Source organism: Piliocolobus tephrosceles, chromosome 11 (genome assembly GCF_002776525.5).
Source record: "Piliocolobus tephrosceles isolate RC106 chromosome 11, ASM277652v3, whole genome shotgun sequence".
NCBI lineage: Eukaryota > Metazoa > Chordata > Mammalia > Primates > Cercopithecidae > Piliocolobus > Piliocolobus tephrosceles.
The window spans coordinates 33977412-33990522 of NC_045444.1; the positions used below are offsets into that span (position 1 = coordinate 33977412).

General features: G+C 34.9%; 1 protein-coding gene and 1 pseudogene across 1 annotated transcript in view; one reads left to right on the forward strand and one right to left on the reverse strand.

Annotated features, from left to right (window-relative positions):
- Window positions 1-11686: 11686 nt before the first annotated feature.
- LOC111546167 lies at window positions 11687-12842 on the reverse strand (annotated as a pseudogene).
- The window catches only part of MBD5 (methyl-CpG binding domain protein 5), a 227275-nt gene continuing 226039 nt past the window's right edge, over window positions 11876-13111 (forward strand). The window contains exon 1 of the mRNA XM_026453922.1: window positions 11876-12033. The gene's annotated coding sequence lies outside the window, so the exon portion shown is untranslated. The remainder of the gene's footprint in view (window positions 12034-13111) is intronic.

A 13111-nucleotide genomic window follows, 5' to 3' on the forward strand; every position in this document is an offset into this window, starting at 1 on the left:
TTCAGAATACTGTATAATTTAATAAAAGTTTTAAAAAGTTTTAACAGCAGCAAGCACTTCTTTTTGTTATTAGTACTTTCAGATGTCCATATAGTATTTAGCAATAATATTTCAGTTGAAAGAAATTGACAGTTATCATGACTAAAGTGTTTGTTCTTACAGACATGAAATCTGCCATTTGATTTAGTAGTTGGATTATTTAATATAAAGCTTTTTTTCCCTTTTAATACGTGAACATATTTTCTTACCATTTTGGGAAACTGATTTTTATTACTTTCTGAATGATTCTAGCTTTTTATCATCTGATATATTGATTATTTCATATTCATGTATGTCATTTGACTTTTAATATATATCTTTTAAAAACTTTAGTTGATGAGAAATGTTGGGCTAAGATTCATCAGAGTTATGATCATATTTCTTCTGCATTTCGATCCCCGAGCTGACAAGCAGACTTACCATATCACTTCTCATTGATTTTAATTTTCTAGACTTTGCAGACCCCTGTTTATTTAGGTGAGCTGTAATCACTTTTTCACCCTACTCCCTACACTCTCTGCATTGAAATCTATCATTTTATAAACAAAGATTGCAGATGATGGACATTGCTTTCTTTGTTAACACTGTACCAGAACTATGAATGCTTTGTTTATGAGCACAATTAATTAAGGTTTGCCTCTGTTTTAAAAAAGGAATTCATTTAATCTGGTTGTACTCATTTTTAAGAAGCAACATTATTTTTATGACTTGTTCTTTATTATTATTATTGTTGTTATCTAAGAATAATTGCTGCCAGAACAAGGAATCTAAATGAAATAGGAACCAAAGACTTACAGTAAAGGAACCAAAGATTTATGGTAAATAGTAGTGGTACGTTTAGTGGGACTTAATTATGAAAAATATTTAACAGAAGGCTATTTAAATGCAAGTTATAATTTTAACTGTGGGAATATTGAAGAGCAACAAACGATAAATGACACTTTTATTTTCATTTTTGTAATTTCTAACAAAGTTGATGGTAATGCAATATGACATCTTGCCCTTATTGTTTACCTTTCTATTATGGTTTTTAAAGAGGTTCTTGTTTTTTGCAAAAATATTCAGAGGGATTTTTAGTTTTCCTAAAGGTGTCTCCAGTCACTAATGTTTATATTATTCTCCTTTCAAACACCCATTGAGTCATGATCCTTGCTTATTTTCTTTATTTCACTATTCAACTGCTCTTACTGGCTTTGTGATGTGAGTAGTGTTCAAATATAATTTTCATTAACTCCATGAAGTCCCACATCTTTCCCAATATTGACTTTGAGTAAATTTGCATATTTTTATAGACATAGATAGCATCCCAAAAGAACAGACATGTTTACACCATCCAGTGATTAGAGAAAGACTGACCAACAAAACTTTTGTCATGAAGAGTAAGAACAGGCTCTTTAGTGTTGAGTAGGGAAGGATATTTGAGAAGGGCCCAATTAGTGAGTGATGCATGTATCAGTCAGTTTTTTATGCTGTTAGAACTTTTGATTGGGTAAAGAATATTCAGGTAATGGGACCTCTCTCCTGTTTTGCCTTCAGTCTTCTGAATATGGGAATTGTCTTAGTCCATTTTGTGTTGCTATAACAGAATACCACAGATTGCATAATTTATAAAGAAAAATGTATTTCTCATGGTCCTGCAGACTGGGAAGTCCAAGGTCAAGGGGCCTACACCTGTTGAGGACCCACTTGCCACATCATCCCAATGGCCAAAAGCGGAAAAGCAATAGAACATGTATATAAGATATAACAAGAGAGGGTCAAACTCACTTTTATAACAAACTCACTCTCACAATAATGAACCCAGTCCTATGATAACCACATTAATTCATTTATGAGGGCAGAGCCCTCATAACCTAATCACCTCTTGAAACTCCCACTTCTCAACGTTGTTGCATTGGGGATTATGTTTGCAACGCATGAACTCTGGAGGACACATTCAATCTAGCACAAACGGTGAATTTCTGGATAGCAAGATTCTGAAGCTTTTCAAATTTATTATAAATGCTTTCTCATCTCAAATAACTCATCAACTATGGCATTTTTTAAGTACCATAAAAGTGTGTGTTATGTTGGTGTGTGCATGTGTATGAACTTCAGACCTTTAAAAAAGTGATTTCTTCACAGTAATAAGATGGAAATTCATTCATAGCATTGACTAAAGTGGGCTGCCAGTGTTGATAGTAACATTTATTTAGCATGAATAATATTCTACTATCCAAGAAGGATATTTTGCTATGTCATAGATATGAAACAAAAGAACCTAGCACCAATTGATTCACCATTATATTATAATAGATGCTCCAAAAAATATATATACATACCAAGGGAAAAAAGCCCCAATAATTGGACTAGGTGAACCATAGGTGCAAGTAACTACTCATAGGTGCAAGTAACTACTCACACACTGGGGCTGTTTAGTGTGTTTAGTGTAATCTATTACAAGATACTTTGTTAGAAGTAGGTCTTGAAGTAGAAATAATAAAAAGGAAAAAAACAGTAATCTAAAAATTAAATGATTAAATGTTATAAACACTAAACAGAATTTTTAAAAGGCTGATGCTTATGGTTCAAAGACTTTTGAATAATTAAAAACCAAGACTTTTCTATGTTTTCTATATATTTAGTAAGTTCTGTAATTAATAAATCTTATCCTAACCTGAAATGATCTCTTGCATCTGAACTTCCAGAGGCTTCATTTTTCTGTATTATCTTTGACAAATAATTTTGTGCAGACCTTGAACAACTCTTCTGCTGTTTTCTGAAACTATTTATTTAAATCTCATATGGTTATTGAACTACTTTTGTGCTAACAACTTCCCAAACAAACTATAAGCTTCTTATAATCCTTCATACTTTCTAAAATTCATTACAGTGCATTGCCAATAGCAGAAATGGCCAAAATAGTTTTTTGATTTGAATCAAGCTGATACAAACTCATTCTTTTCCGCAATAAGAAAAATTAACTTTACTCTTATTTAATGTATAGTACATTTATCTCATAAAGCTATGCAAAATCTTTATAGCAAATATTAACAATTTCTCCTTTTATGAAACTTATAATGAGTTCCTCTTTCAATATAGGTTATGAGTGGAATTTCAGATTCATGTTCTAGAGATTTGCTAAGACAATAGTGCTCGTGAGGGTAACATGACATGTTTGTGAAAATGTCCAGAAACAGGTATTTTCTTACACTGTGGGTAGGTATAAATTAGTACAACTTTTGGTAAACAACTGATCTATGTATGTATACCATACCTAAAGATGTTATTATCCTTTCACCCAGTGTCTAAAAATCTGTTTTAAGGAAGCATAGAAAAAGCATTATCCACAGGAAACATTACAACATTCTTTTTAACTAAATTTGGAAACAACCTAAATGATAAACAATAGTGAATGGTAATGAAAATATTATGATGCAATAATGTCATGTTATTTTACATAATTTTTTCAAATAATTTGCTTAAATGTGGACTTTCTTTTTAAAAATGTATGAAATTTAGTATTATCACTGCTTTGCAAAAAATGAAAGCAGAAAAAACGTCTGAGAAAGATATGCAAAAATATCAACAGTTTAATAGTTATTTGGTTTTAAATAATAGGTCTGTTTTCATTCTTACACTTATTTGTATTCTTTAATAATCCTATAAAAATCATGTATTACCTTTTTTTTTTTTTTTTTTTTTTTTTTAGATAGAGTCTCACTGTGTCATCCAGGCTGGAGTGCAGTAGCACAATCTCAGCTCACTGCAACCTCTACCTCCTGAGCTCAAGCAATTATCCTGCCTCAGCCTCCAAAGTAGCTGGGATTACAGGCGCCCAACACCACATCCAGCTAATTTTTTTGTATTTTTAGTAGAGACGGTGTTTCGCTGTGTTGGCCAGGCTGATCATGAACACCTGACCTCAGGTGACACACCTGCCTCAAGCCTGCCAAAGTCCTGGGATTATAGGCATGAGTCACTGCACCCAGCCAAAAATCATGTATTATTTTTTAAATGAATGGAAAACTTAGCTGCTTTTTTTAAATCTAAGAAACAATAAACATTTAAATCATTCTCTTCGGAAAAATATATTTCTTTTTTTTAGTTTTTTAGTTTTTTATATATATATACACACACACACACACAAACACACTTTAAGTCCTAGGGTACATATGCACAATGTGCAGGTTTGTTACATATGTACACATGTGCCATGTTGGTGTGCTGCACCCATTAACTTATCATTTACATTAGGTATATCTCCTAATGCTATCACTCCCCACTCTGCTCACCCCACGACAGGCCCCAGTGTGTGATGTTCCCCTTGCTGTGTCCAAGTGTTCTCATTGTTCAATTCCCATCTATGAGTGAGAACATGCGGTGTTTGGTTTTTTGTCCTTGCCATAGTTTGCTGAGAATGATGGTTTCCAGCTTCATCCATGTCCCTACAAACGACATGAACTCATCCTTTTTTATGACTGCATAGTATTCCATGATGTATATGTGTCACATTTTCGTAATCCAGTCTATCATTGATGGACATTGGGTTGGTTTCAAGTCTTTACTATTGTTAATTGTGCTGCAATAAACATACGTGTGCATGTGTCTTTATAGCAACATGATTTAGAATCCTTTGGGTATACACCCAGTAGTGGGATCGCTGGGTCAAATGGTATTTGTAGTTCTAGATCCTTGAGGAATCGCCACACTGTCTTCCACAATGGTTGAACTAATTTACACTCCCACCAACTGTGTAAAAGTGTTCCTATTTCTCCACATCCTCTCCAGCACGTGTTGTTTGCTGACTTTTTAATGGTCGCCATTCTAACTGGTATGAGATGGTATCTCATTGGGGTTTTGATTTGCATTTCTCTGATGGCCAGTGATGATGAGCATTTTTTCATTTGTCTGTTGGCTGCATAAATGTCTTCTTTTGAGAAGTGTCTGTTCATATCCTTTGCCCACTTTTTGATGGGGTTGTTTGCTTTTTTCTTGTTTGAGTTCTTTGTAGATTCTGGATATTAGCCCTTTGTCAGATGAGTAGATTGCAAAACTTTTCTCCCATTCTGTAGGTTGCCTGTTCATTCTGATGGTAGTTTCTTTTACTGTATAGAAGCTCTTTAGTTTAATTAGATCCCATTTGTCAATTTTGGCTTTTGTTGCCATTGCTTTTGGTGTTATAGACATGAAGTCCTTGCCCATGCCTATATCCTAAATAGTATTGCCTAGGTTTTCTTCTAGGGTTTTTATGGTTTTAGGTCTAACATTTAAGTCTTTAATGCATCTTGAATTACTTTTTGTATAAGGTGTAAGGAAGGGATCCAGTTTCAGCTTTCTACTTATGGCTAGCCGGTTTTCCTAGCACCATTTATTAAATAGGGAATCCTTTCCCCATTTCTTGTTTTTGTCAGGTTTGTCAAAGATCAGATGGTTGTAGATGTGTGGTATTATTTCTGAGGGCTCTGTTCTGTTCCATTGGTCTATATCTGTTTTGGTACCAGTACCATGCTGTTTTGGTTACTATAACCTTGTAGTATAGTTTGAAGTCAGGTAGCATCATGCCTCCAGCTTTGTTCTTTTGGCTTAGGATTGTCATGGCAATGTGGGCTCTTTTTTGGTTCCATATGAACTTCAAAGTAGTTTTTTCCAATTCTGTGAAGAAAGTCATTGGTAGTTTGATGGGGATGGCATTGAATCTATAAATGACCTTGGGCAGTATGGCCATTTTCATGATATTGATACTTCTTATCCATGAGCATGGAATGTTCTTCCATTTGTTTGTGTCCTCTTTTACTTCATTGAGCAGTGGTTTATAGTTCTCCTTGAAGAGGTCCTTCATATCCCTTGTAAGTTGGATTCCTAGGTATTTTATTCTCTTTGAAGCAATTGTGAATGGGAGTTCACTCATGATTTGACTCTCTGTTATTGGTGTATAAGAATGCTTGTGACTTTTGCACATTGGTTTTGTATCCTGAGACTTTGCTGAAGTTGCTCATCAGCTTAAGGAGATTTTGGGCTGAAACGATGGGTTTTCTAAATATACAATCATGTCATCTGCAAACAGGGACAATTTGACTTCCTCTTTTCGTAATTGAATACCCTTTATTTCTTTCTCTTGACTGATTGCCCTAGCCAGAACTTCCAACACTATGTTGAATAGGAGTGATGAGAGAGGGCATCCCTGTCTTGTGCCGGTTTTGAAGGGGAATGCTTCCAGTTTTTGCCCATTCAGTGTGATATTGGCTGTGGGTTTGTCATAAATAGCTCTTATTATTTTAAGATACGTTCCATCAATACTGAAGTTATTGAGAGTTTTTAATCATGAAGGGCTGTTGAATTTTGGCAAAGGCCTTTTCTGCATCTATTGAGATAATCATGTGGTTTTTGTCTTTGGTTCTGTTTATATGCTGGATTACGTTTATTGATTTGCATATGTTGAACCAGCCTTGCATCCCAGGAGTGAAGTCTACTTGATCATGGTGGATAACCTTTTTGATGTGCTGCTGGATTCAGTTTGCCAGTATTTTATTGAGGATTTTTGCATTGATGTTCATCAGGTATATTGGTCTAAAATTCTCTTTTTCTCTTGTGTCTCTGCCAGGCTTTGGTATCAGGATGATGTTGGCCTCATAAAATGAATTAGGGAGGATTCCCTCTTTTTCCATTGATTGGAATAATTTCAGAAAGAACGGTACCCGCTCCTCCTTGTACCTCTAGTAGAATTCGGCTGTGAATCTCTCTGGTCCTGGACTTTTTTTTGGTTGGTAGACTATTATTTATTGCCTCAATTTCAGAGGCTGTTATTGGTTTATTCAGGGATTCAACTTCTTCCTGATTCTTAATAATGAGATTCCTGGCTTTTAACAGGTTTTAGAAACTTCAGAATAAAAAAGGGGAACTAGAGCAGTTTAAAGTACTGGGCATCTGATAGAATTCACCGTTACTCTGCCTTGACTCTTTATCCTTCTAGATGAAACAGGCCTCAATACAAATTATCAATCTCCTCATACCTTTACTGACCTTCTCTTGGCTTATCAATACTAAGCCTAATGACTGTATGTTTTCAGTGTGACCACCCCAGGCTGTTCCCCGCTCATTATTTTCTCATTTCCTTCTTTTACTTAGTACAGTATTTTTAATGTTCATCAGTATTGTAGCATGTATCAGTAATTTTTTCTTTTCTATTACCAAATAATATTTCAGTTATGAATATACCACATTTTATTTTATTCATCAATTAATGAATATTTGACTTGTTTCTACTTTTTAGCCATTGTGAATAATAATACTATAAATATTTGTGTACAAGTTTTTATGTAAATATATACTTTCATTGCTCTTTGTTATATATCTAGGCATAGAATTACTGACTCATATGTTAACTTTATGTTTAACATTTGAGAGACCGTTAGGCTGTTTTCCAAAACAGCTGCACCATTTACAGTCCTACCAAGAGTGTATGAGGGTTTCAGTTTCTCCACATCTTTGTCAATACATGCTGTTATTTATCTGTCATGTCTATTCCCTTGATCTGTATGTGTCTATCTTTTTGTAGGTACCACACTATCTTAATTACTGTAGCTTTGATATGTTTGAAATAAGGAGGTAAGAGTTCTCCAATTTTATTCCTGTTTTTTAAAATGGTGCGTTTGGGCTATTCTACGTTCCATCAATTTCCATGTGAATTTTAAGATCAACTTACCAATTTTAGCAATGAAGTCAGCTGAGATTTTGATAGAGATTACATTGAATCAGGAGATCAATTTGGAGAATTTTATCATCTTAACAACAGTAGAGCTGAGATCCATGAACATGAGCTGTCTTTGTATTCACTTAAGTCTTTAATTTCTTTCACTGATATTTTGTAGTTTTTAAAATGTAATTTTACTCTTCCTTTGTTAAATTTATTCACAAATATTTTAATTTTTAATACAATTTTAGATGGAATTGTTTTATTATTTCATTTCAGATTATTCATTGCCAGTTTAGAGAAAATAACCAATTTTTTTAACACTGAGTCAATGCCAAAAGAAAATGATTGATTTTTGTATATTGATCTTGTATCCTGCAATCTTGCTGAACTTGTTAATTTTTGTAGATTTTTAGAATATTCCTTTGGCTTTCTTATGTATAAAATCAGTGTAATGCCTATCAAAATACCAATGACATCCTTCACAGAAATAGAAAAAAAAATCCTAAAATTTATATGGAATCACAAAAAATCCAAAATAACCAAAGCTATTCTAAGCAAAAGAACAAAGCTGGAGAAATCACATTACCTGACTTCAAATATACTACAGATTTATAGTAACCCAAAACAGCATGGTATTGGCATAAAAACAGACACACAGACCAGTGGAACAGAATTGAAAACCTAGAAACAAATCCATACACATACAGTGAACTCATTTTTGACAAAAGTACCAGAAACATACGCTGGGGGAAGAGATAGTCTTTTCAATAATTGGTGCTGGGAAAACTCAATATTCATATGCAAAGAATGAAACTAGACCCCCATCTCTCACCAAAAACAAAAACCGAATCAAACTACATTAAAGACTTACAGCTAAGACCTCAAACTATGAAATTACTACAAGAAAACATTGGAGCAGCTCTCTAAGACATTGATCTGGGCAAATATTTCTTGAGCAACATCCCATCAGCACAGGCAGCCATAGCAAAAATGGACAAATGGGATCACATTAAGTTAAAAAGCTTCTGCACAGCAAAGGAAACAGTCAAGAAAGTGAAGAGACAACAAACAGAATGGGAGAAAATATTTGCAAACTACCTATCTGACAAAGGATTAATAACCAGAATATGTAAGGAGCTCAAAAACTTTACAGGACAAAAATCTAACAATCCAATTTTAAAATGGGCAAAAGATTTGATTGAATAGACATTTCTCAAAAAAAGACATACAAATAGCAAACAGGTATATGAAAGTGTGCTCTATCATTAATCATCAGAAATGCAAATCAAGACTACAATGAGATATCCTCTCACTCCAATTAAAATGGCTTATATCCAAAAGATAGGCAATAACAAATGCTAGCTAGGATGTGGAAAAAAGGAAACCCTCCTACAATGTTGGTGGGAGTGCAAGTTAGTACAGCCACTATGTACAACAGTCTGAAGGTTCCTTTAAAAACTAAAAATAGAGCTACCATATGATCCAGCAATCTCACTGCTGAGTATATACCCAAAAGAAAGGAAATCAGCATATTGAAGATATACCTATGCACTCCCATGTTTGTTGCAGCACTGTTTACAATAACTAGAGATTCGGAAGCAGGCCAAGTGTTCATCAACAGATGAATGGAAAAAGAAAATGTGGCACCTGTACACAACAGAGTACCATTCAGCCATAACAAAAGAATGGGATCCAATCATTTGCAACAACATGGATGGAACTAGAGATCATTATGCTAAGTGAAATAAGTCAGGCACAGAGAGACAAACAATGCATGCTCTCACTCATTTGCGGAATCAAACAAAACAATTGGCTGGGTACAGTGTGGCTCATGACTCTCATCCCAACACTTTGAGAAGCTGAGGTCAGGCAGATCACTTGAGCCCAGGAGTTCGAGACCAGCCTGGGCAACATAGTGAAACTTTGCCTCACAAAACAAAAAGAAACAAACAAAAAAAAAGCCAGGCATAGTAGCACATGTCTGTAGTCCCAACTACCCGGGAGGCTATGGTTGCTAGAGGCTGGGAAGGGTAGTAGGGGGATTGGGGGAGAGGTGGGGATGGCTAATCTGTACAAAAACTATAAAGAATGAAGAAAATCTATAGTCACAATAGAGTGGCTATAGTTAATAATAACTTAATTGTATATTTTAAACTTAAGGAATATAATGGTTTATATCTCAAAGGATAAATGCCTGAGGGGATGGATACCCCAGTCTCCATGATGGGCTTATTTCACATTGCATGTCTGTATCAAAACATCCCATGTACCCCGTAAATACATACACCTACTATGTACCTACAAAAATTCTTTTAAAAAAGATCATATCATCTTAAATAGAGGTAGTCTTATCTCTATCTTACTCTTTCCCAATCTGTGTGCCTTTTATTTCATTTTCTTGTCTAGTTTCTTTGGCTAGAACTTCCAGCATAATGTTGAATAGAAGTGGCAAGACTAGATATTTTTTGTTCCTGATCTGGGGGGAAAACATGCATTCATTCACCATTAAGTATGATATGAACTGTGGATTTTCCATAACTGCCCTTTAATGGGTGAGGAAGTGCTCTTCTACTTCTTGTTTGTTGAATATTTTTAACATGAAGAGGTGTTAGATTTTGTCACATGCTTATTCTGTACTCCTTTATGTTATTCTTGTCAAATATATTTATATATATGATAGGTCCAACAGTACTTTATCCTACAATATTGTTTTGTACAATTTCTTTTTCAGTCAAGGAAAGAAGGAGACGAAGTATGCATTCGTTGTATCTTTTATAATTACTTTTACTTGTGCTGCCCCTTTTCGTTTTCTTGATGTCAAATTATCAACTGGATTCTTGAAGAAGTTTCTTTAGTGTTTCTTGTAATGTAGATAGATGTGTTATCAATAAATTTTCTCAGTTTCAGTTTCCTTGGGAACATACTTATTTCACCTTCCTTTTTGAAATAGAGTTTTGCCAGAATGAAGATTTTTTTTTTTTTTTTTTTTTTTTTTTTTTTTTTTTTGAAATAGAGCTGGCTCCATCGCCCAGGCTGGAGTGCAGCAGTGCGATCTCGGCTCACTGCAACCTCCACCTCCCATGTTCAAGGGATTCTCTTGCCTCAGCCTCCCAGGTAGCTAATATTACAGCCACACACCACCAGACCCAGATGATTTTTTTGTATTTTTAGTAGAGACAGGGTTTCACTATGTTGCCCAAGCTGGTCTTGAACTCCTGGCCTCCAGTGATCCACACACATCAGCCTCCCAACATGTTGGGATTACAGACGTGAGCCACTATGTCCAGCCCAGAATTAAAATTTTTAAGTAACAAGTTTTGGGGTTTTGTTTTCCCATCAGCACTTTGTTTATATCATCCCACTGCCTTCTGGTCTCCATTGTTTCTGATGAGAAATCAGCCACTGATCTTTTTGAGCTTCCCTTGTATGTGAGGAAGTATTTTTCTCTTACTGCATTCAAGATTTTCTCTCCCTTGAACATTTTCACTTTGATGTGTCTGAGTATGATTCTCTCTGTCCTCATCCTACTGGGAATTTGTTGAGCTTCTTCAATAGGTCAATTAATGAATTTTCATCAAATTTTGGAAGTTTCCAGCCATTATTTCTTTGAGTATTATTTTGTTTCTCTCATCTCCTTCTGGTACCCCTCTTATGCATATGCTGCTGTGTTCAGTGGTGTCCCATATTTCTCTGAGGCTCTGTTGTTTACTACATTCTTTTTTCTCTGTCTTTTCATTACATAATCTCTATCAATCTATCATTGTGTTCACTGATTCTTTATTCTACCAACTGAAATCTATGACCACGCCCCTCTAGTGAATTTCTTACTTAATTATATTATATATTTATTTCTGTCCAGAATTTCCACCTTTCTCTTTTTTCAAAATCCATATCATCAAAATCCTTTGCTTTATTGTGTGCAAAGAGTATTAGTGGCTTTTGACCTTCCTGCATTTCTATTTTCTTGAAAAATTAGTGATTGATTCCAAAATAACCAGAGGAGAAATAAGGCAGAAAGTGTGTCCTCCTCACAGTCTCCACTGAGTTCCGAGACTAATAGAACAGAATGTAACCAGACTCTGAGTTCTTTGCGATATCTGAGCAATACATAGAATTCTTCAGTAACTTGTACATTCATTTTTTTCTACAGTGTCATCAAAGGACAAGCAGAAATCTTGATTCTTAACTATTACAATATAATGGCCTCACCTGTGACCACTTCCACATCATGATAGCAACAAGGTCGTGTGCATTCTGTCTGGATTGGTTGCATCCTCTGAAGTGTTACACAGACAAAGTTCCAAACGAAAAACTACCTAGTAAGAAAGTTTCGTACATCAGTGAATTTAATCTATATATTTAAATCGTTTCAGATGTAGAGATATAATCATGGGTGGTTTTTAAACTTTCATTCATGTGCTTCCTGTTTGCTACAACATTCTTCACAGTAATGTTTGTATTCACTTCAGAGAGTTTCTCTGTTGCTAAAAACCCTTAAACAGTGAATAACTGATGCATTTTGTTCTACGTCACAGGAAGTTCTTTAAAATCTTCGTCTTTGCTCCTATAGTTTCACAAGTAATACATCTGGTTTCATTAGTTAATGTTTTCTGAAAAATGTCATGAACTACATTGGGTCTGGTGTGCTGTTGTTATTTTCAGTATCAATATTACCATTTGGTAAGTGACCATTTTGTTTATCCTGCCTTCTCTCTTCTTATAAAATATCAGCAATTGTATTTAGTAGGTAATTTAAGAACCCATGGGCATCTTGTTGCATGCAGAAAAGCTCATTTTCTTTCTGTAATCTTGTTTTGAACTTCTCGGGAGATATTACTTCAACCTTTTCCTTCTGTGTGGCTACACTGTGGAAGAAAGTTGCTGAGCACATTAAAATTTTCCTTCTTCCTAGGTTGTCTTGTATGCTAGAACTTTTTCCTGAAATGGATGACAAAAATAAAGCACATGAAGTACTGAATTCCCAAAATTGCACATATTCCCCAAATTGACTAACCCAAAAGTGCTCATTGCAGGTATTCCCAAAATTAACTAACCCAAAATAGTGCTCATTGACTGGAAACGATTCTGGGCCAATCTCTTTCTCTAATGCTGAAGCACTGGCACTCATGATCCAGATGGAGGCAGGGGAGGAGAGAAGCCAGGCCACCCACTTGCATTGCAAAGCACAGGCCACAAACCCACACACCACACCTGGCCGGCCACAATTGCCCGATTTCTTTTTTTGTAATTTCTGTCTCTTTATTAATATTATATATCTGTTAAAATGTTATAATAATACTTTCCTTTTATTCTTTAAGCATAGTTTGCTTTAGTTCTTCAAATATATCACATTTATAATGGCTCCTTTAAAATCTTTGTCTGTTTAGTCTGAAATCT